Source organism: Trichechus manatus, unplaced genomic scaffold, assembly GCF_000243295.1.
Source record: "Trichechus manatus latirostris isolate Lorelei unplaced genomic scaffold, TriManLat1.0 scaffold00167, whole genome shotgun sequence".
Classification (NCBI taxonomy): domain Eukaryota; kingdom Metazoa; phylum Chordata; class Mammalia; order Sirenia; family Trichechidae; genus Trichechus; species Trichechus manatus.
In genome coordinates, this window is record NW_004444103.1 from 2,155,249 (window position 1) to 2,180,904 (window position 25,656).

The 25,656-nt window shown below is 36.4% G+C and overlaps 1 protein-coding gene across 13 annotated transcripts in view; it reads left to right on the forward strand.

Moving 5' to 3' along the window:
- Positions 1–25,656, forward strand: part of CADPS2 (calcium dependent secretion activator 2) — a 573,575-nt gene that overhangs the window by 359,756 nt on the left and 188,163 nt on the right. The window lies entirely within an intron of this gene.

Below are 25,656 nucleotides of genomic sequence, written 5' to 3' on the forward strand. Positions count from 1 at the left end.
TTCTTCTTTTTGAATGTGTGCATTTATTGCTATAAACTGACCTCTGAGCACTGCTTTTGCTGTGTCCCAAAGGTTCTGGTAGGATGTGTTTTCATTCTTATTTGATTCTATGAATTTCTTTATTCTATCCTTAATTTTTTCTATAACCCAGTAGTTTTTGAGCAAAGTGTTGTTCAGTTTCCATGTGTTTAACTTTTTTTCCTTGCTTTCTCTGTTGTTGATTTCTGCTTTTATGGCTTTATGGTCAGAAAAGATGTTTTGTAATATTTAGATGCTTTGGATTTTTTTAAGGCTTGCTTTGTGGCCTAATATGTGGTCTATTCTGGAGAATGTTCCATGTGTGTTAGAAAAGAAAGTATACTTCTGCTGTTCGGTATATGTCTGTGAGATCAAGTTGGTTGATCGTAGCATTTAGCTCTTCTGTTTTTTTGTGAGCTTCTTTCTGGATGTTCTGTCCTTTACTGAAAGTGGTGTGTTGAAGTGTCCTGCTACTATTGTGGCGCTATCTGCCTCTCTTTTCAGTGCTGTTAGAGTTTGTTTAATGTATTTTGGAGCCCTGTCGTTGGGTGCATAAATATTTATTATAGCTATGTCCTCCTGGTGTATTGACCCTTTAATCATTATATAGTGTCCTTCCTTATTCTTTGTGGTGGATTTTACTTTGAAGTCTGTTTTGTCAGAGATTAATATTGCCACTCCCGCTCTATTTTGAGTGTTGTTTGCTTGCTATGTTTTTTTTCCATCCTTTCAGTTTTAGTTTGTTTGTGTCTTTAAGTCTAAATGTGTCTCTTGTCGGCAGCATATAGACGGATTGTGTTTTTTTATCCAGTCTGCCACTCTCTGTCTCTTTATTGGTGCATTTAGTCCATTTACATTCAGCGTAATTATTGATAGGTATGAGTTTAGTGCTGTCATTTTGATGTCTTTTTTTGTGTGTTGTTCACAGTTTCTTTGTTGACTTAATTTTCTGTACTGAGACGTTTTTCTTTATGTACTTTCTTTTCATCTTTTTCATTGTTGTTGATTTTGTGTTTTTGTGAGTCTTTATATTTTTCCAGTTTTTTATTTTGATTTGTAGGATTGTTAGTTTCCTTTGTGGTTACCTTAATATTTACCCCTATTTTTCTAAGTTTATACCAGGCTTTTATTTCTTTATATCGCCTTGACTTCCTCTTCATATGCAAAGTCTATGTCTGTGTTTTTTAAGTCCCTCCGTTTTGTTTTAATGTTGTCATCTTTTACATATTGACATCTGTTTCTGTATTCTCAGTGTTTTAGCTTTGATTTATTTTTGTGACTTCCCTGTCTGGGTTGATATCTGGTTGCTCTGTCGTGTGATCTAGTCTTGGGTTGTTATCTGATGTTAATGAGCTTCTAACCAGAGGACTCCCTTTAGTAGTTCTTGTGTTTTGGGTTTGGTTTTTGCAAATTCTCTAAACTTCTGTTTATCTGAAATTTCCTAATTTCACCATCATATTTGAGAGAAGGTTTTGCTGGATATATAATTCTTGGCTGGCAGTTTTTTTCCTTCAAGGCTTTATATATGTCTTCCCATTGCCTTCTTTCCTCCATGGTTTCTGCTGAGTAGTCCGAGCTTATTCTTATTGACTCTCCTTTGTAGATGACTTTTCATTTATTTCTACCCGCTCTTAAAATTCTCTCTTTGTCTTTGGTTTTGTCAAGTTTGATTATATGTCTTGGTGACTTTCTTTTGGGATCTGCCTTACGTGAGGTTCGCTGAGCATCTTGGATAGATATCTTGTCATATTTCGTGATATCAGGGAAGTTTTCTGCCAACAAATCTTGAGCAATTTTCTCTGTATTTTCTGTAATCCCCCCCATTCTGATACTCCAGTTACTCGTAGGTTATTCCTCTTGATAGAGTCCCACATAATTCTTAGAGTTTCTTCATTTTTTTTTAATCCTTTTATCTGATTTTTTCCTCAAATAATTTGGTGTCAAGTGCTTTATCTTCAGTCTCACTAATTCTGACTTCCATTGCCTCAATTCTGCTCCTATGACTTTCTACTGAGTTGTCTAATTCTGAAATTTTATTGTTAATCTTCTGGATTTCTGATTGCTGTCTCTCTGTGGATTCTTGCAACCTGTTAAATTTGTCATTATGCTCTTCTCTAATCTTTTTAATTTCCTCTATTGCATGTTCTGCATTTTGCTTAATTTCCCTCCTAATTTCTTGAAGAGTTCTGTATATTAATCTTTTGTATTCTGCCTCTGGTAATTCCAAGAAATTTTCCTACTCTGGAAAATTTCTAGATTCTTTATTTTGGGAGCATGCAGAAGCCACCATGGATTGCCTCTTTATGTGATCTGATATTGACTGTTGTCTCCGAGCCATCAGTAAGTTATTATATTTATGTATTTTATGTTTGCGTCTGTGTCCTAGCTCTTGTTTTGTTTTGATATGCCCAGATAGGCTGCTTATATGAGCTAGTTTGATTATTGGCACCTTTGAAGCTCTAATGTCCTGTCATCAGGTGGCTAGATCTGTTACTAGGTATGTGAGCTCAGGAGTCTGTCCACTCCTCCTGTATGGATTCAGCTCAGGTGCCCAGGTAGATAGCCACCAAGTGTATTGTGTAGGCTCTCACCTACAGTCCTAGACAGGCATGGGTAATTGGTGTAGGCACAGGCATCTGGCTGCAGCAAGGGGACACACTCTGAGCAAGGCAGGGGGCTGACAGCTGCCCCCAAGTGTCTAGGAGGAAGGTATGTCCCCGTTCCCTGCAGCTCCTAGGTGGGTGAGTTTTACAGCTGGACTATGAGCACCCAGTGCTGTTGGCTCTAAGGACTGGGGGGCACCTCTTATTCTTGGGCCCCTATCACAAGTGGCTAGGTGGCATGGGTGGAGCCACCAGTCCTCAGGCCCCTGATGTGTGTAGATGAAGACCTTGCTTAATGGACAGAGCAGTGTCAAATGTCATGAGCATGCCACTTCACATCTGATACAATTGAAGTTAGACTTCAGATACATACTCTGTTGTACTGTGGTAATGAGGCCCTAACCTACACTATTGAAATGGGCCCACACAAGTCTCTGCAGGGGGAAAGGCACTCAAAGTCCGTGGATCCCTTATGCTTGTGCCTAGGCAAAGGAGCTGTGCCTACCCTGGGTTCCTGGCTTAGGGGAGCTGGCAGTTTATTTTTCCCCAGTTTGTTAATTTGTTCACTTTCCAAGGCCGGGAGAATGACTCAGGGTGTGTGATGGATCCTACTTCCGGCCCAGGGGACTTGGCACTTGCTGAAGCCGGTCCGGGACCCAGGGCAGAGCAGGGAGCAGGGAGGTAAATGGGAGAGATGTTTTTTCCTAAGGGGGTTGTTTTTGATCTGTGCAGTAGGCCATACGCAAATACTTATCTTTTGCCAGTTGAGGGCTCCTTCTCAATGGTTCTGGGTGACTAAGTAGACTCTCTGGCACTGGATCGCTCTCGGTGCGGAAAAGGTGCCTTCTTAGCACTGCTGCTTGTCTGCCTTGCCACTAACCCGTGAGCTGATCAGGCCTAGAGGCTTCAGGCTTTCACTGGGTCAGGTCTGGCAACTCCTCGTTGCTTCTGAACCATCTGTCCCTCCCCCGACACTCGGTCCGGTTCCTCAGCTTTGCCTCAGATGTTCAGAGCTCCTAGATTGTCATACATAATTGATTCACTTGTTTTTTTGGGTCTTTGTTGTAAGAGGGTTCACCGGAACCGTCTGACTACTCTGCCATCTTGGCCTCGCTTCATTTATTATTTTCTTAATAAGTTAAGGACCTTGTTGTTGTTGTTGTTGTTAGGTGCCTTCAAGTCGGTTCCAACTCACAGCAACTCTCTATACAACAGGACCAAACATTGCCCAGTCCTGCACTATCCTCACAATCATTGCTATGTTTGAGCCCATTGATGTAGCCACTGTGTCAGTCCATCTCGTTGAAGGTCTTCGTCTTTTTTACTGACCCTGTCCTTTACTAGGCATGCTGTCCTTCTCCAGGGACTGTTTCCTTCTGATTACATGAGCTTAGATGGTCACATATTTTGAAATTCATTTTACTGAGATAAAAGAATATAAAAAATTAAAAATTAATGCAACTTATTTTTTAAACCGTCTTTCTGTGTTCTCTTAAGATAATGAAGTGCCCATTAATTTGCACTGCTATTAACCCTGCCATCTAATCAAGTAATGCTTTTCATAGTGTCCTCTGTGGTTATCTGACCTTGAGGTTATAGAGGCACAGCCTTGTTAGTATGCAGTAACTCATTTGCAAATATTAGGGTCTTGATTTAGGACATATAATTTGGCATCAGTCTGATATTTTTTTATCCTCTCAGAATTTTAAGTCTCGAGGTTTGGCCTGGTGAATATCTTAATTCATAACTGTTTTAAGCCTGTGCCTTTTTAGTAAATTATATACAAACAAAATCTGCATAATATCTTTTAACCAAGTGAATACACTTGATCTCCTCTATGTAGTTCCTTTGCTTAATTGCATTTAGATACTGTGCTGGGAAACATTTTTGAAATAGGCTTTACACGTTAAAATTTAAGATATTTTGACGTAACCAGTTCAAAGAATTTACCTTATTCTAAAAGGAAATGGGTTTGATTGTTTAAATGTGAGATTAGGAAACAAAGTTCTTGATGTTGAAGTGTTCTCGAGTTTAGCTAAAAATCAAAGTCATCCTTTTAAAAGAATTTATGTATAATAAATAGAATTTAGATCGCCAGATATTCAAACTCCTAAATCAGTGGCAAATTAGATAGCACACAGGGCTGGAGATGTGAATGTTATATAATGAGGATAATAAAGGAGCTGAATGTGATGTGCCTCGGGCGCATGTTAGTAGCTAATTCCAATGTGAACACTTTGCAATCATTTGTCGGTTGAGATGCATGTGTTCAGCTAAATGGAAATCTTGGACTTTCTCTCATACACTCCATTATTTGTAATTGAACACCTGATTTCTATCATGCAACAAATTAACATCTGCACTGGATCTGCCTTTTGTGCATATGGATACCCTGATTAGAATTTTACAGATAGGCAGATACTTGAAAACAAAAAGACAACATTGTGAAACACTTCCAGCCATAATTTTTGATTACATATTGAGAATCGTTTAATTATCTTACTCCTTTTAATTAGCCCTTTTACTTAGGTCAATTGCTTTTTTTATTAACATGACATGTTAGCAGTTTGTTAATTGGCATGAAATAACATGAGACGTTTCTGGGTATTTCGTACGAGAGATACATTTGCTTAAGGAAGCCAGGGAAAATACAAAGACGTAGATTTGTTCATTAGCCCCTTCCAGCATTTGCCAGTAGCATTGCTTAGTGCCACCAAAACGGGTTTCTGTCCTTTGAATTTCTGTCCTTCTGTTACACAGAGTGAGTTTTTTTATTTGAGCAGTTACAGAAATGTGAGGCCTTGGGTGTATGTTGAAAAGAAAAGAGCCTTTTCTGAAATCAAGACAATGATGAAAATGGAAGAGATAGACATGTATAAATGCTAATAGGAGAGAGATAGGCAGAGAGAAACGTACATGCAGGTAAGAAAATTAAAGAAAAATATTTAGTCAATATCAAGCCTTTAAGCTCCAGGCCTATTTACCAGTGTTTTATATTATACCTAATTTTTGTGTCGATAGTATTCCTTTTGTGACATTAAGACCCCCTCCAATTTATTGATTCCGTATATACAAGTCAAAGATTAAGTATATTCAGATGTTGAGTACTAGAAAATAATATACACATGTCTATGGAGTGTACTGTAAAAACATTACTGATTATACCTAGAAAGACAAATTTATTTTCCTCCCAAAAATTCCTCTGGGATCTAGTACAAGTGGACAATTACCAGTATCCTATATTGGGGGTGGGGGAAATGTTTAACTGGAGCCCATTTAACCACTGGCATTATATTCAATTATTTAAGTAAGACTCATTTTCTTTTTAAACCCTAAATGAATCATTAATAGTATATCATCACAACTTTGAGGAACTCTGTGATAATAATAGAAAAACATTGGTTTTTCTGTTATTTATTTCCTTATAGTCCACTTTATTCTAAATACTGTTTGTTGTTGCTTTTTATGGGCATAGAATTTAAAAGCTAAAAGATTTTGGGACTACTTGGGGCAGTTCTGTCCTGTAGGGTCACTATGAGTCAGAATCGACTCGATGGCAACGGGTTTTCTTTGATTTGGTCCAACATAGATAAAACACTAAGGACAAGAGTGGCGGGCCTTTCTAAAAATGTATGTGTGTATGTGTGTGTGTGTGTGTTTAACCTATGCTGAATGTACTCTGGGCAAAGTACCAGGTTGAGTATTCTGGCAATACAAAGCTACGTTTACATAACCCTGTCCCTAGGGAGAATTGTTCAGTTCTCCTGTCTTGTTTATAATGTTTCCATCCACTTGGGGGCACTATGATCAAATTTAAGAAAAAAAGAGAAAAAAATGTTATTTTGTTTATTTCAGTTAGAAAAATTGTTTGCTCATTGTATTGTAGGGATATCTAATTAATTAGACACTTTTAGGTAAAATTTCTTTTTACTATACAGATATTATTGGGGTTTTTGGTTTGTTTTTAAGTTTCAAAATAGGTATAGTTTAAAACAGTGGTTCTCAAAGTGTGATCCCCTGACCAGGCGTAACAGCGGCATCTAAGAACTTGGTAGAAATGCAGATTCCCAGGCCTGACCTACTGAATCTGAAACTCTGGAGCAGGGCTCAGCAATCTGTGTTTTCACAAGCTTGCCACAGGATTCTGATCCTTGCCAACGTGTATGATGGAATAATTACTTTTTGTATTTCCAACTGTTAAAATATTATTACCCTAGCAATTAACTTATGAAAAGTGCTTGATATGTGAAATTTTGTTTCTTAGGAAAGGTTTATTCTCCTACATTAAAAATAAGTAAGTCCGAAGACTTAAATAAAGCTAATTTTTTGTCCATTACCATGCATGTGAATGAGAACAGCTAGTTGATGAGTCAATTTTATCACCCCTCCCAAAAGGAAAAATTTTACTCGAAAGAAAATTTGAGATAAATCATGGTATTGTGTAGATAAATCATCCAGTTAATGGAATTCCTCAAATCTAACTCCTTGTGATCGTATCAGAGGCATGGCCTAGATTTTGAGATAACAATATTTCTTTACACCTCTATAATATTTTTACATTTGTTAAAAGGGCTGTAATTGTACTGAGTCATTTGATCCTCAGGATAATCCCTTGAGGTGATCAGAAAACCAACCATTGCCTCAATTTACAGTTAGAAAAACTGAGACTCAGCTGAGACCCGGTTTATAGTTCTTATCTAAGTTGAATATAGGATAGGGACTTCCTTTAGAATAATATCATTTTAATTAGTGCTGAACTTTGTTCTGCTGTTCCTGAGAAGTAATGGAAACTACTGGAATACTGATGCGCTTAAGGAAAGAATTTCAAACTTTTAATGTTTTAGTCAGGAAAGAGAACCTTCGGGTGCAGGTGACTGGACCCTGAGGTTGGGACTTGATTTTCAGAGTTTTCCCTTCCTATGGTGTTCTCTCACACCCTTCGCTAACACTGTGCTGGACCTCACAAGTGCCCCACCTCCACCTCATTTTCTTCTGTTGTGGACAGTCTTTCCCTTGTTTCTCTCTGGGCAGTTAAGGTAGTATAGAACTTGTGGAAGTCATTATGCTGACAGAGAACAAATGAGAAAGTAATCACAGAAGACAGAAGATATTTCCAACAAAGCTTGCTGTCAGTCTGGATTCTGACGTGTTTGTCTACTGCCATGATACTATGTGCTGGACTTAGATGGCACCTCATGAGGGTCCCCTGTTTTGCTGTTAGTCATTTCTCCAAATGAAGGCTTTTACCTGAACACCCACCACCAGGGGAAGACCTCTGTATATGGAACATTTTCCCATTCATAACCAAGAAAGATGTTTCTATCAGCATCTATCACAGCATGCACCTTGCCTCAATATATAAGGCATGGTCTTTACCCCATGTTAGATCCTGTTGTTCTCAGAGCTGACCACCTCCACATAAAAGAGGTACAAGCTTATGTGAAGATAAGTGTAATATGTATATAGTAGCTGGAGGCCATTCCTTCATAATTAACTATAATGCTAAAGTTAATCTTGTAGCAAATTCTGAAAGGGTAAATACTCAATGCATATTGCTAATCAGTACTTAAATATTATCGTTAAGGTAGTTTTTGTAGCATTAAAAGTATCAGAAGTTAATTATAAAATGTGTTTATTGTAGTCTGTAGCAATAATCATGCCTAGCTATATAAGATTGTATTAACTGAGATAATATGTGTCAAATACTAAGCACAATGCCTGGAACTTTGTAACTCTCCAAAGGAAAAAAAAAACCTGTTTAAAGAAAATGGTAGTGATTAAATACACTAAGAATAGTTATTCTAAGAATATATTACTTCTTAGAACATATTCAACATGGAATATACGCTAATGTAATATTATAGTCTTATCATTTTTCTCAGAATTTATTTTTTTATTTTCTGATAGAGTAAAAGCTTAATTAACTTGAATGCTAGGAAAATAAGGCTAACTTAAGTTTAAGTGGAAAGCTGTTTTTATGTTAAACCTTACTGTTGAAAATTCTCTAAAATTTACTAGAATCCTATATTGCTTTTTAGAGTAGAGTACATAAATACATTTTAATTTTATCTGATGACTAAGGATCATTTACTTGCCTATGGTCATCGGGCTGAAAATCTCTTCTTCCTAAGAGCTCCCATTCTCATATTTTCTGCCTTATGTCGATGTTAATTGTGAGCTCACCTTCTGTCCTAAAGTATACATTATTTACTACAAATTTGCTCACAAATATAAGTGAATCAGTTGTCACTAAAGAGTACTAACACCAAGATATATCTTGCAGTCTCTGAAATAAGTTTGTTTTCTTGCGCCTTTTTCTGTAAGTATAAAACAAAGAAAAAAAGAATCAATAAATTGAAAATTATTTAAATTCCAGTCAATTAGGATGATAGTGGAATTTATGGTAACTTTCTCATAATTCATGTATCACACTGGAAAGCAGATATAAATGCAGAAGCAACTAAATAAAACCCCACACCCAGGGTTATAATTATGATATGGATCTTTAACCAAGATTCCTGTTTTATTTTTCTGGGGAAAAAAATAACATGCCTTCTTAATTGCAAATGAACAAATCTCAGATTTCTTTTCCATTCTTCTGCTACTTAGGTTGAGCCACTATAAGGAAGGAAAGAAAAATATTCATAAGCTGTTGTCCTCCTGGCAGTGATTTTTATTGTGCTTTATTATTGCTGCTGTTGTTATTTCTTAAGAAAAAATACATAGATGCTTTCAAATTGGCCTTAACTCTTTGCTTGGAATTCTTTGCTGTACAAATTTATGTAACAGAGTTCTAGTCTTTAACCCTAACTTTGTGGCTAAATGAGAGAGGACCTCTGATTATTTTTGTTTTAAAATTAGGTACTGGTATACTTTTTTTAAAAACAGTAAAATGTTTGACATACTTCCTTTCCTCCATCTGCATTTCTCTACTTCTTCGCATCTACTTTAGCCTGTGAATGTGTGGTTCTGGCAAATGATTCTCTTAAGATAGAAATATTGATTTGAACTAATGTATACTAGCGTTGCTTTGGGAGAAAAGGTGCTGATTTTCTGTACAGACAGGTGCCTTTTAAAAAAAGAAAGAAAGAAAAGAAGGAAAGCAGAGGAATTGATTTTGTTCCAAAATGGCATTTTAGAAGGAACTGCTTCACAAGCTTCTTTGGAAGTGAGGATTCTATTTTGACAAAGATAGTACTATATTTTACCAGTAGATGGCGCTAGCATTCCCTGAAAATAGAAGCTGCTGTTCTCTGTTGAACAAAATAGAGAACTTGGTAGTAGAGGTGGTACTGTTTAAATACTATTAAGTAATCTTCAAGACGTTTTCTTTAAAAAAATGTAAAAAGGAAATGTAAAAAGGAAACGTTAAAAGGAGATGAAGTGCTATTTCACTTTGGACATATCAAACTCATCAAGAAACTTTATCAAATACAGAAGAACTTTAATGTTTAGTAGTACATAAATCAAAGATATTGCTAAGATCAGTTTTAACCAAAATTATCTGAGACTTGAAATTCTGAATATGTTGTATAAATTCCAAAGGTTTGGTTTGGTTTTGTTTCTATTGATGATCTTCGTTTCATTTTTCTTTTGTATCCTGCATCCATAGGCCAGAAGTTGTGGGAATACAGTTTTGTAGACCCTAAATAAATAAATCAAATTCTTAGGCTTTAAGTTAAAGAAGAAAGAGAAACATACAAGTCTAGTCCAATGAGTCCCAGCCTTTTTATACATGGGATCCTTATTACTTTTGGCTTGATTTTGTGATACTTTCTCCTCAAAATGAATCAGTGTATGCAAGGGGGAAACTGTACATCTTGGTACTTTTTTGTAGTAGCCGAGAATTTTTTAGTTGGTTGACAAGCAGCAATTTCTTAAGAACATAAGTAATTCAGTAGCCAGGAAACATTATGTAGGTACAATATGGAAATTTTGCTGTATCCTAGTGAATAAGAAAAGCTAGATTTGTTGTTGTTGTTTTTAACTCGTGTGATGTCAAAAATATACTTAATTTTAGAAAAAGCGTTCCCTTTTCTTCCCCACTCTTTGAAAGTTTTTTCCCCTCCTAAACGGATGAATGTTGAAGAATTTATTGTCCCCCTCTGCTCTACAAAGCTTCCCAAGATTCCTTTTAAAAAGTTAGGTTGAAATATTTTTCTGTGTATTCTGCCACCGTCAACAGCAACAACAGTAATAATAGTGCCTTGACTTATATTGTGCTTTTTATTTTCAAAGGCCATTTTACATACATCATTTCACTAGATTGTTATAACAACTCGGTCTGTCGGAGTCAGGGCAAGTAGTACTATTACTGTTTTACAGATGAGGAAAGTGAAATTCATACCTGGTACATAGAAGTGAAAAGGACATAACTCTCTCTCTCCCCCTCCCCCCTCCCTCTCCCTCTCCCCTCCCTCTCATTTTCTCTCTTCATCTCTCTCTCTCTCCCTCTTCCTCTTTCTCTCCCTCTCATTCTCTCTTCTCCCTCTCTCTCTCTCACACGCACACACACCCACAAATTATTTTAACTCCTTCATCTCTCATTGGAAGGAACACTTATTCTGCACTCCTGCTGTTTGCTCCCTTGTGGAGGGACATTCATTACAGTAGTACTCCTGGCTTCTGTCCACCCTGTTTTTGGATTTACTGATTGGTTAAAGCAGAAAATGGGCATGCATAGAGCAGCCCTTTCCACTCTTTCTCCTTTGAAGGTGAGTTGTCATAGGGAGGACCTGTCTTCTGCTCCTCCCTGCATAGGTCGTTGAGGGGCAGGGTCTCCCTGTAAGAGGCTTGCCCTGTCCAGCGTCGCCTGTGACTGTGGTGGGGAACGTGTGTAATAGTAATACTGAACCTCTTGAGGGAGCCTACTTCTGACTGAAAGAAGCCACGTTCTCCAGTGTTATCTTTACCAGTGTTAAAGGTGATGTGTTGGCCTCCATTTGTCAACTCTTTTATCTTAAATCAATTTATTCAGAAATAAGGCAGAGAAAAGGGATACTAAATAACTAAAAAAAAAAAAAAAACCCTACTGCCACCAAGTCGAATCCAATTCATAGTGACCCTATAGGACAGAGTAGAACCACCCCATAGGGTTTCCAAGGCTGTAATCTTCATGGAAGCAGAACACCACATCTTTCTCCCGAGGAACAGCTGGCAGGTTTGAACTGCTGACCTTTCAGTTAGTAGCCGAGTACTTAAGCACTGTGCCACCAGGGCTCCTGGTATTAAATCCTTGGGCCTCCTTAAAGTCTAACAATTTTTATATATCAGAGTGTCAAAAAATAAATAAAAAGCACACAAGTGAGAATTAGAAATCTGGTGGCATTTCGAGATCTAAAGGTAGATTATTTTCTGTTCCATTTTGGTTAAAAGCCCTTGGGAATCTGTGAGCTTGGGGCCATTTACAGCAGAGGTTCAAACTGTCTGCCCTAAAGTCTTGGGCATTGCTTGTGGGATAAACCGATGTGTCCCTAGGTGGCGCAAACAGTTTGCACTCGACTGTAAACCTAAACTTTGGTGGTTTAAACCTACGCAGCTGTGCCATGAAAGAAAGGCTTGATGGAGCAGTTCTACTCTGTAACCCATAGGGTCTCCACGAATTAGAATTGACTCAAGGGCACTAGTTTTTTGTTGGTTTGTTTTGTTTTTTTGTGCTCCTGAACCTCCAGGCCTGCTTTCTCGGCATCTGCTTCCTACTTCCTTTACATTATGATCTTACATATTAAGTTAAAGTTTAGGATGACATTCTGCTGCTAAAGCTATTTGAATATTCTTAATATAAATACAAATAAATATAAAAATACTCATTTATGGACAATCCAAAGACTATCCAAAGACTTTTTACTGTGAGATGTGTTATATAAATTTTTGCTAGAGATTTACCTTTTATTATGCTTTTATTATAACCATTCCTAAAGACACACCTAGGAACAGCCATTCAGTCATTCCAAAAATGTTTATGGAATGCCTGCCAGATGAAGGCACGATGCTAAGCAATAGAGATAGGTGAGTCCTCATTGACATGGTACTGGCTTCATGGAGCTTGCAGTCTTGTGCTGGAAACAGACATTAGTCAAATGATCCTAAATCCATGACAGGCAACCAATGGAAGAAATATCCACTTCTTGTATAATGCGTGTAATAAGGGAATATAACCTTGTTAAGTGGCACTGATGGCGCAACTGTTAAGTGTTCAGCTGCTGTCCAGAAGGCTGGAGGTTTGAACCAACTAGCAGCTCCATGGGAGAAAGACCTGGTGATCTGCTCCCATAAAGATTACAGCCTAGAAAATCCTATGGGGCAGTTCTGCTCTGTCATATAGGGTCACTATGAGTCAGAATTGACTCGATGACCATGAGTTTTGTTTATAATAAAAGACATTCAGGGATGTTCAAATAGGAATAAACCATCAAAACTATTGAAAGAGGAGGAGGAAAATACAACAAGGGTCAAGGACAGCACAACAACCACCACCTTGTTGGGAATGTCAGGGAGGGCTTTGCTGAGAAAGTGACAGTTGAGTGAGGGGACAGGAAGGAATGGGAAGTATGGGACTCAAGAAGTCATTTAATATAGATACTGGATATGGATGACATTGTAAGACATGTGGAACTGATGGGGTAGGACCGACAACATACAAACAATGTAGGGAAATCAAATTTGGCAGCTAGAACCAAGAAGAGTATATTTACAAAGGAGTACTTGGTGTCAGAGTGAGCCAAGAAAAGCATCAAAGGATTTCAGTAGAGATGTGAGCAACCTCAGAAAGGTGTGTGACTAAGGAACACATCCAGCATTCAGGAGCAGGACATCAGAGACAGATTATTGAGAACAAGAGCAGAGCTGGGTCTTCATCCTTGGGGTTTGGAGCAGTTTATCAGAACAAGTACTTAGCCCAGGGGAAAAGAACAGGGATTGAGACATGGAAGCCAAGGTAGAACACAGAGCTGGAGTAACAGCAAGGGGATCTTACTGCTCAGTCTCTTGAGTCTTGAACCAGAACTCCACAGTCCTCCTTGACTGTGGATAAGATTGATCACAAAGCATAGAATTGAAGTTCAAGTGACACAGTTTAGGGAGAACAGGGCTGTTGAGGCAGTGAAACAGGCAGGTGCTGGTGAGAGGAAGCCCTGAGATGTGCTGGATGTCAGGAGGGCTTTAAATACCTTTGTAAGTAAGTCCCATGAAGATAAATTACTCTAAAGATGGAAGTAGACATTTTCTAAATTTCAGGGCCCTCCAAAAAATGTCCTGGTTAACCAAGACCAAAGAGCAACATTTCTAGGCAAGGGACTTTCTGGAGTCACACCTAATCCATGGAGAATGTGATCTACCTTTTCAAGAAAACTATTTCTTCTTTTCAAACATAAATCTTCCTAGATGCTTAGTAAAATTATGTTATAAGTGAAGAAGATATTTTAATTATGACTAGAATATTAGTTCATTCCTAACAGAATGTAGAAACTCAGTTGTATCATTTTATTGCTTAAAGACTCATTAGCAGTAATCTAGTCCAGCTAATTTCCCGAAGTGTATTCTGAAGAATGTTACTCCTACAACATGTTCTCTGAAAAACAGCCTGTAATTTTGAAGGCACCAAGTGCATTATTCTCCCCCACTTTCTCCACCCCTGAGTGTCTCATTGCACACATCTATCACAGGCTCTTAGAAGTTTTGACATCCAGAACCTGTTTAGCTTTGTTTAGCTTAGTATTGCTCACATTTATTTGCCCACCAAACCCATTTTTTCCTGCATAAGACCCTTTTGTATCCAGATATTCTAAGACATACATTCACCTTGGAAAAAACTGAGTCACAAACTTTCTTCTTAGTCATTTTCTTTTTAAAGCATATACAGTTTACAAAGTGGAAATTTTATGTGCGTATTTCACTTCAATTTATCTTAAGCATGAAAAAGAAATATTATTTTACATAGAAATATGTTACAAACAAATATGCATTATGTATTATGTGTAGATTATGATATATACTATAATCTATATAATCTATATACTAATGAAGATCAAAGACCACAGCCTTCAGTGTAGATTACATCTCAACATAAAGAAAACATAATTCCTCACAACTGGACCAATAAACAACATCTGGAGAAAAGATTGAATTTGTCAAGGATCTCTTTGCTTGGATCTGCAAGCAACACCAGTGGAAGCAGCTGTCAAGAAATCAAAAGATGCATTGCATTGGGCAAATCTGCTGCAAAAGACCTCTTTAAAGTGTTAAAAAGCAAAGATGGCACCTTGAAGACTAAGGTGCACCTGACCCAAGCCATGGTGTTTTCAGTCGCCTCATATGCATGCCAAAGCTGGACAATGGATAAAGAAGACCAAAGAAGAATTGATGTCTTTGAATTATGGTGTTGGGGAAGAATATTGAAAGTACCATGGACTACCAAAAGAACGAAAAAATCTGTCTTAGAAGAAGTAGAGCCAGAATACTCCTTTGAAGTAGGGATGGCAAGACTGTCTTACCTACTTTGGACATTTCATCAGGAGGGATCAGTCCCTGGAGAAGGACATCATGCTTGGTAAAGTAGAGAGTCAGAGGAAAAGAGGAAGACTCTCAACAAGATGGATTGACACAGTGGCTACAACAGTGAGCTCAAGCATAACAACAATTGTAAGGATGGTGCAGGACCAGGCACTGTTTCCTTCTGTTGTATATAGGGTTGCTATGAGTCAGAACAGACTCGATGGCACACAACAACAACAACATATATATGTGTGCGTAGATACAGGTATGTATATATATATACACACACACACACACACACACGTATATATATTATATGTTGTTATATATACAAAAATGTGTATATATAGGGGTGTGTGTGTATATATATATATGTATATATATACCAATATATATATGTACACAGGTATATATGTTACATGTTCTTGTGGTTGTGTGCCATCGAGTCTGTTCCAACTCATAGCGACCCTATAGGACAAACTAGAACTGCCCCATAGGGTTTCCTAGGCTGTAAATCTTTACAGAAGCAGACTGCCACATCTTTCTCCCATAGAGCAGCTGGTAGGTTTAAACTGCCAACCTTTCAGTTAATGGCTGAGTGCTTTAACCCTTGTACCACCAGGGCACCTTACATATAAATATTGTGTATCATACTTAGCATTGTTTGATCATTTAACTTTGCTTTGGGAATATCCTATCCTCAAAAGAGAAAATATTTTCAATCATCAATAAAATATAGTTTGATAAGTGCATAAAAGTCTTTGCTAGACTTTTTGTTACATTATTTCCAAACCATTTGCATTTTCAGGGAGAGGTAAGCTTAATGGAGTATCTGTCTCACAAAGATATCTAGGACGGCATACAGTGAGTTATCTCATTTTAATTGTTAAGTGCTGCAGAGCTTTATGCCAAGTGGTGCAGCGTGTCCTTCCCTTTGGAGTGCCTTATAGTCTGACCGCCAGAGAGTCAGATCTTTTCAGCCTCTACCCTTTTCCTCAGAATGCTGACATAAGGCTTGGCTCTGTGCAAGTTTGCCTGGGGTTTGGGGAGAGGTTGCTCAGTATGTTCCTTGGACATTATTTCCTCCTTATTCCTGTTCTGAGACATTTTATAATCAGCTTGAAAAGCCCACTAATTTTCTTTAATTTTTAAACAAAGCAGCAAAGCTTCTGCAGATGCAGAAAAGTATTAATATATTTTGAAGGACATTTAAATTGGGGAAAATCATAAAATCATGCTTTACAAAGTTTGCTTGCTGTGGTAGAATACATTAGAATGATATCCAAACATATATACATAGTTTTATAAATATCAACATTGGAGAGATCATGAACTGTCATGTATATGAACACTTTTTGCTGCTAATTGAGATACAAAAGAAAGTTGATGAGTATTTATCAGGAGATAAATACAGAAAAAACTGCCTTTCTAATTAAAGGTTTCTCCGTACAGCTTGATTTAATTGGGTTGTTTGGCTTTCATTTAGCTTTTTAAAACTACTTTTCATAGAACTGCAGATATAATTTCCATTTCAGTTTTCTGTTACTAAGGTGAACACCCCCTTTAAGAATGATCCATTGTAGTTCTTGGTGTCTTATCTGAGGGTGGAATGGGGGTTATGCTTTTGCTTTCTCATCTTGGTAGTCTGCCTCTATTCATACTCTAGATTGTACTGTGGCAAGCCAGTTTTTAAAAGATAGTTTTTATTCCTTAATCTGTTATATTTATCTAATAATGCTGATATGAGATAAGATTTAACTGACCTTTAACCAGCAGAAGGTGGAACGTCTCAGCAAAAGGGAGGGTGACAGTTTTTATGCTACCTACTCTACAAAATGTGGCATAGAAAAAGAAGAGAAGAACTTTACATTTCGTTCATGTTTGGTTTTATAAGTCTCCTGTTTATATAAAAAACAAGAACCAAACCCACTGCCATTGAGTCAATTCCAACTCATAGAGACCATATAGGACAGAGTAGAACTAACTGTCCCACAGGGTTGCCAAGGCGCGGTTGGTGGATTCGAACTGCAGACCTTTTGGTCAGGAGCTGAATGCTTAACCATTGTGCCATCAGGGCTCCACTTCCTGTTTATATAGCATACACAGTTTTGCTGTTCCTGCTTAACAGTAGGCATTGAACAATTTGGATTTTCTCCAGTCATAATTTCTCTCAAAGTTTTCCTTTTTTTTGGTGACAGTTTCTTTCCTTGCCTTCCCGCCTCTTGTCCTCTTTCCCGAAAGAATTTAAGAAGTATAAAAACCACTGGAAAGTATTTACTTCTGGGTGTCTTCGTGCCCAGATCAGACTGTTGTCCTGAATCAGTTTCTTCTCTCATCGTTAGCTGAAAACCCAAACTAAAAAAAAAAAAGTCTTCATCTTGTGGGGTTAAATAAAAGCAAGAATGCAGTGAAAGGAAGGTTCCTTTTATGCTGGAAGCAGAGAACGCGCAGGGATGACTGAAAATGCCTGAGGGCGTTTGGTCCCTATTGGTTTTCACATCAAATGCAAGGGTGCCCACAGATAGCCTGTATTGTTGTCAGTTAAATGGGATCATGAGTGTCTGAAAGGTGTTTGAGAATGAACCGAAAATCATTTTCACAAGTGGATGATTACTTCTGCCACATGTTAACTGAACTCTATGAGAATGGCCCAGATTTTTGAGCCTGCATTAATTGCTCTTTCAACCTTGACTGAGGTTTCTCTTTAAGAAAGCCCTTTCCAGGACGAAACTACTCTATATATTGATTTTTTTTTTATTCTTTCTGTGTTTTCTTTGAAAAAATGAAAGCTTGGAAGAAGGAAAGCCTTGATCATTCAATATGTAGATTGTTTCATTTCTTAGAATGAAGAACTAGACTCATAAGTGATCTGCCAAAAGTAATAATCTTTTTTTTAAGCACGGAATAGTTCCCATATTCTATATACAATTATGTTTTTCAAATATTCATTAGTGATGATTTTTCATCATAAAGTAAAACCATGAATTCTCACAGCATGGACTCACTGCAAATAAATTGTCATATTCTCCTTTCTATTAGAACTGCATGCCACCAGTCTAATTGAAACTGAACTACAATATTTAGTAATATGTTTGGAGAATTTTTTGTGTGCTCAAGCATTCTTTGAACAAACTTCACATTAGAAAGGGTTTATAAAGTGCTCTTAAAGTGTTTAAATAAACATGTTCTTTATTTCCTGTTCCCATTTTCTATTCCAGATATGGCACAGTTAGAGAATAGTAATGCTTATTTACTATAAGCAGAATAATATAAGATACATTATAGTTCAGACATGTGTGTTATGAAAATGACCTAAATCTCAGTTTTAAAAACTAATCAGAAAATGAGTTTTTGAAATTGCATTAACTTGTGATTTGATGTATTAGCACAGAATATATAGTATTTATAGGGAAGATGGCTTAATAGTAACACTAATTTCTGAGAGTTTTTTTTTTTTTTTTGCTTAAAAGAGAAACAGAATGTTATATGTGAATCTGCTTTTAAAAAAACATATTCAAAGGAGTATAATTTATAAAAACAGGCATTAAAATTATTATATTTTATAAGCACTGCAGTATTAACGTGATAAAATGTAAAAGATCTACTTTATTTGAAAATTCAGCACAAATCAACATAGACGTTATGCTGATTTTTTGTTCTATGTGAAGTTTATTTTTACCAAACCTCCCTTTTCCCAATAAATTCTATTGCTGAAATCCACTTTATTGAAACTAGAATAATATGTATTGTTAATGGTTAGCTTATATTTCAAGGAAGGTTTTTATGTCTATTGTCACAGAACATTCTGATGGATTTCATAAAAGACTATGTTTTTGTCTAGAAATGAGAGTTTTTAGAAGCAACTGTGGTGTATCTTTCAGGTGGCCTATTAAGTCAACAGATAACTCTTTGGAGGATCCTGTAGATACCATAGAGGTTATACATTTTCTAATGTAAGTGTTGAGATACTCTAATGACCATAGATGACTATTGATATCAAGGATTTTTTTTTTAACTCCCAATTTGGCTTGTTGGTAGTAACCCTTTAGACTTGAGGTTTGGACATTTCCTAAAAAAAAAATAAAAATAAAGCAGAAGTGGCTTAATACTAAAATTATTTTATCTTCTGATCATGTTACTCTTGATTTTTTCCCCAACAGCATAGTACAAATTCTACATACCACTTCATATTTTAAATATACAATCAAAAATCTTAAAATTCAGTTTGTCATATCTCTGTGTGGATAGTATATAACCTAAGAATAGTTGGAAATACCTAAGGAGTTCATTGTCATGGATGAATGAAACAACGAGACACTTTTAGTTGGTTTGTGCCTTGCTTCCTAGAAATGACTCCAATGTTTCTTTGGAATAAATAGTGCTACCCTTAGAAACAACCATAGAAGAGGGATTAATACCTTAAGATCATTGCTGTATTTATACTGATTTATAAAACCAAATGCTTCCAGGCTTTGCTCTTGTGTGTTAAATCCGAGCTTTGTGTCAGTGCTGCTAATTTCTTTGTTACCTAATCCCATGTAAGAAGAGAAGATTTTAAAGTTAAGCAGGCGATTTTTTTTTTGTTCAAAGGAAACAACTTCTTAATTCCTAACTTAAGTTGGCTATGTTGGCAAAAGCAAACATTTTAAGTAGTATCTAAGCAATTATTTTTAAATAATCTAAAATAGTCTAGTTAAATGAGTATTGGAAATATTTCAATGGAAAAAGTGTTATATTTAGAGTAAATCAGCATTGGAAATATCTGCTTATGAGATATGTTATGTACAATAGAGTATTTTTTATCCATTCTACTAATAAGTCTTGAGTCAAATATAACTTTGATTAGAAAAGTTTTTCCCCTCAGCCTGTACTGTAATAGACTCAGAAGAGAGTACTGTAGCTTGTGGGATGATTTGAAGCCTGCTGATATTTGTGTTCCTTCATTTTCCATCGACATCTGTCTTGACTGAAAGAGTTTAACAAGGATAAAAAAAAAATGATTTGTGTAAAGCCAAATTCTGTAAGTTGATGAACATGCATAATGTTGAATGCCCCACCAAAAAAATAAATAAATAACTGCTATCCTCTTTAAAATAACGTGGAAAAAATTCACAGTACCTGTTAGAGAATGTTTCTGTCATGCTGAGAGATAAATGCATATTTTATTGGATAACATTATAAATTGTCGCATAAAATCCAGTTAAATATGTGTTCCCAGTTTGACTGGTATTTTGCAGGTCTGATTTACGTACTCTTGAAAAAATAACTTTCTTTTTCATTCGAGTTAATCATAGAGTCTAGAAGAAGCTAGGAATGACTCAGCAGGTTACAGAATATTCAGGAAGAATACAGCTGCAGAGCCCACCCACCAATGGATCTGTAGTACTCTAGCCAAGGTACCCTCTCCAGGATGACAAACAACGATGATATTCTTCTATGCCTTTGTTTGATCGAACCAGATTTCATAAAGCAGTAAAAACTCAATTTGTCAGAATGCAGATAACAAGAAAATATTAAAACTAGTTTTTTTTTTAATATTCTAGATTATTTTTGTGAAACACAAATAAATGACAAGTCAATATGTAGCTGTCAAGGATCTGTTTAATTAGCACTATGGCCTTGATAAGGAGCCCTGGCAGTGCAGTGGTTAAAGCACTCACTTGTGAATTGAAAGGTCAGCAGTTTGAACCCACCAGACTCCATGGGAGAAAATCCTGGCAATCTGCTCAAGTAAAGATTACAGCCTAGAAAACTCTATGGGACAGTTATACTCTGTCATACAGGGTCGCTATGAGTTGGAATCGACTCGACAGCACCTAACAACAATATGGCCACGGTATGTCAAATAGTTAGATTTAGCCCTGTGTGCTATACCTTCTCCTATTACGAAATTATGCAGTTATAATTGATGTTCATAACAATGACCCCGACATGCTCGAGGATCCTTTCTAAAGCCATTAAATATAGATCAAATTATATTTTATGACTATTTGGCATCAAGATAATCTATTATAGACAAAGTCTTTGAAAATTGGTTATAGGTAGATATAGATACAGTCTATCTGATAATAGAGTAATTCATTTTTGTAGTAATTAAGGATGTTTGAATGTCCTATGTAAATGTGATGAACCGAATCTAGTGCCCAGTAGAACATAATATCAGGTTAAATGTAATTTTTATATATTTTTCTGAAATCGAGAAAAGCTTCTTGGGCCTTAGATACCATAAAATAAAAATTTTAAAAAAGATAATTTATAACCTAACTCTGAACATTAAAAAAAAGAATAGTGATTCAGCAGCTATGCTAGGCATAAAGATGGATTAGGGGGAATGCATTTTTATTTTTACAGATGCTTTCTAATAAATGCTTTATCTGATGGTAACATCTTTGCTTTTTAACACTTTAAAGAGGCCTTTTTCAGAGATTTACCCAATGCAATACATCATTTGATTTCTTTACTGCTACCTCCATGGGCGTGGATTGCAAAACCAAGTAAAATGAAATCCTTGACAACTTCAACATTTTCTGTTTATTATGATGTTGCTTATTGGTCCAGTTGTGAGGATTTTAGTTTTCTTTACATTGAGGTGTAATCCATCCTAAAGGCTGTAATCTTTGATCTTCATCAGTAAGTGCTTCAAGTCCTCTTCGCTTTCCAAGTAAGGTTGTATCATTTGCATATTGCAGGTTGTTAATGAATTTTCCTCCAATCCTGATGCTACATTCTTCTTTGTATAGTCCAGCTTTTTGGATTGTTTGCTCAGCATACAGATTGAATAAGTATGATGAAAGAGTAAAACCTTGATGTAAACATTTTCTGATTTATATACATACTGTATAATTCCTCTTATATGACATTCTGTAAAACAGAAGACTGTAAGGTTAGAAATCAGATCAGTCGTTGCCAGGACTGGGAATGCAAGGAAGAGATTGATCATAAAAGGTCATAAGGGAATTTTCAAGTGATGGAAGTATTTTATACATTGATTGTGGTGGTGGTTGGTTACATGATTGAATATGCTTGTCAAAACTCATCAAATTGTACACCTGAAACAGGTAAATTATATTGTGCATAAATTATATTAATAAACTTAAGAAAAGGAAGACATACTTAATGTAGCAATTGTAGAAATGCAGAAAAGCATAAAGAAGAATATTAAATTCATCTTTAATCTCACCAGCCAGAGATTAGCTACATGTTTACACTTTGGTGTACATCTGGTTGTTTTTTTTTTTTTTTTTTTTTCGTTTTACATGAAATGAGCTCATATGACTGCTTTTTTTTTTAATTAACATCTTATTGTAAGGAATTTTCTATGCCATTAATTCTTTCAAGTCATTACTCTTAATGACAACATTATCATGTCTAAATGTTTGATTCTTAGATTGATTTTTATTTTTGAGATTTTCGCTGTTGTAAACAATAAATGAGCATATTTTTTCTTCACTTGTCCCTCATTTTCAAATGTGGTCTTTGTGCCGAAAATATGCTTCCATATCAGTGAAAAAGGAAGCTGGACAGTGGTGCTTAATACCTAATCCCAGAACTCATTCTTTTGGTGAAAAAACCCAAAGTAAGTTTGTGGAAGTTAATCTCACTGTGTTCTTATTCAGTATGGTTATCTTTTCTGATGTATTTTATACATGTCCATTTTCGCATCAGAGTTTTGTCTAGCTAATGTGAAATTTTTAGGAAGTCAGAGACTTTTTTTTCTGTATCCATAACATTTATAACATTGTGTTTATAACATTATAACATTTCTTTTAGACAGATAGTCTGGTTGAATGTTCATTTTTTTCTTAAGTGGACATGATAGATGTTCTTATGACATGTTTCTTTCTAATTATGCTTGGTCAATTGTCACTTCTTCACATATGTTTGGTTGAATTCCTTCTTATAGTGCAGCAGCCCAAAATACCTCAGAGGCCCAGCATTCAAATTCTTACCTTGATTCCAGTCTCATACTCTCTTTCTTGTAACACCTTCTACCAATCCTTTTATACGCACATGTGCAGCTACCCAACCTCTGCTTTCTGTCTTCAGGGAAACTATACATCATCATTGAAATTGGCTGAGCCATCATTTTGAATGTTGTTGCCACTAACAGTATTATTCCTTATGCAGGACATTTCATTGTCAGCAAGACCTACACTGGACTTGTTTGTGGTGTTGATGGTTTGTGTATCACTGCTCACTTTCACTTGGCGTGTGACCCAGTTGCCCAGCAGCCTGCCAAGTGAGACATTTTGAGGGAGCTAAGAAGCAAGCTGTGGTCACAGACAAAGGTTATTCTAAATGTCCTCTGCGGCTTCTGGGCAGCTATTTGGTGTGTATCTTGATCATGCAGTTTTATAGAGGGCATCCGTCACGTCCAGAGTATCTAGCTCCTGAGGTCATTGCTGTTAACCCTGCAACAAGAGCTTGGATGTGTGCATTTCAAGAGAGGGAAATTACATAGGAAAGACAGAGAACAGCTAAACACCTATCACTACAACTGTAGAAAGAGAAATTAGAGGCCAGAGCAAAGGTAGGGTAAAGGGTTTTTCAGGAGACCTTGAGAGGAGATAGTGAACAGATGAGAACAGTAGCAGTAGATGCCTCTGTCTGTCGAAAAGTGAATTTGCTTTTGCATCCACAAGCTCAGACGGTATGGTATCATGAGGGCACAATAGCCGTTAACCAAACACTTCAGCTGGCTGATGATTCTGAAGGAAAATATGTAATTGATTGGGACAGTTTTGGTTATGCTTTCCAATACAAGAGGCTAGTTATTTTTATTTTAATATTTAGTAATCTTTTGATATTAAAAAAAACCATTGGCTGTCAAGTTGATTCTGACTCATAGTGACCCTAGAGGACAGAGTAGAACTGCCCCATGGGGCTTCGAAGGCTGTAAATCTTTACGGAAGCAGATTGTCACGTCTTTCTCCCATGGAGCTGCTAGGTGGTTTCGAACTGCCAACCTTTTGGTTAGCAGCAGAGCACTTTAACCAATGAACCACCAGTGCTCCTTCCTTTTAATATTAGTACCTTTATTTCTGATTCTGAAAGTTTAGAAAATACAGGGAATAAAGAAGGACAGTTATATCTGCCATAATAGTCGCACGGAACGATAGGATTCTGAGTATTTTGAAATATTTATTTCATGTAATCTTTTTTACAAATTCCAAATTAGTAAGCATACATATAGTTTTTAATCTTGCTCTTTTCACATAATGTTATATAGTGAGAGAATTTCTATGGTATCAATTTTGTCAAAAACATAATTTTAATGGTAGCATAGTATTTCTCTCTCTGGATATGCCAGCATTTATTCAAACAGTTCTACTGTTGGACAGTTCGATCATTACTCGCTTTTCAGTAATACAAATAACACTGTTCTGAGTATCCATGTTGTGTATACGTGTTCATAAATGTGTCTAATTTTTACCTTAAAATAAACTACAGAGTGAAGGTAGGACTATTTCTATGTATTGCCAAGTTGTCCTACAGAATGTTGGTCTCAGCTAGTCTCCCACCTGAAGTGAGTAAGAATGCTCATTCATTCCACCACTCCTTAATCAACATCCCATATGGCTTTTTTTAAAGGGGGCAAAAAATATATTTCAGCTTTGTTATGCAGAGGAAAATTATTTTAATAAGGCCCAAACTAAAAATTCTAGCTAAGATTTTAGTTTGAAGAATCGTGCGAGAAAGTCTATAAAGACTTTAAGCCCTTAAGTAAACTGTATCTTTAATGGTCTTTTTTATCACTTAGAATTGTATACAAATTAGGTTAGTGTGAATAACCTGTACAATTCTAGACCTTCCCTTCAGAAAACTGGTAACTTAAAACATTGAAAAAATCTTACTTTAACTTTAAAATTTGGCCTCTCTGGGTCATATGTTAAACTTTTGACAGTATTTCCCATCTTTATAGGAGATGCAGGAGTTTTGTAGCACGATTTTAAAATAGCTCTCCATGGAAAGCTCATAGCAAGCTTGATTAATTTTTAATTTCTTATTTTTCCCTCTGGGACTTAAGCCTATCATCTATATCTATATATTCAGTAAGAACAAAAATTCTATTCTCAAATGATTGACTACTGTAGTCATTTCAATTCCAGTTACTAATAGCAATGCAAAGTGAAAATGAAACTATGCTAAATTATACAATGTCATCTTCATTATTGTCTGAATTTCATAGTTAGAAAGGTTTGCAGCAAGAGGCTTCAACAAGTCAAGTAAATCCCAAAATGATGGGGCTGGTAGGGCCCTTAGAAATCAGAAAATCCAATCCCTTCATTTGATAGTTGAGGAAGTGGAAACTGAGACTGGGGCGGTCACCCCTCGAGGTCACCCAGCTGGACCGCAATCCTTCACCCAGAGTTCTCAACTCTACAGCCAGCTCCTTCTAAAGCCACACTAGCCTGCCATCGTCACTTCAGAACCGAAGCATTTGAGTGCCATGCCCTCCCTTCATAGCCTTTGCCTCTACTAAGAAGTGTGTGTAAGAATAAAATTCCTACTGGTTCTTTGATTATCCTTTCTAATTCCAACT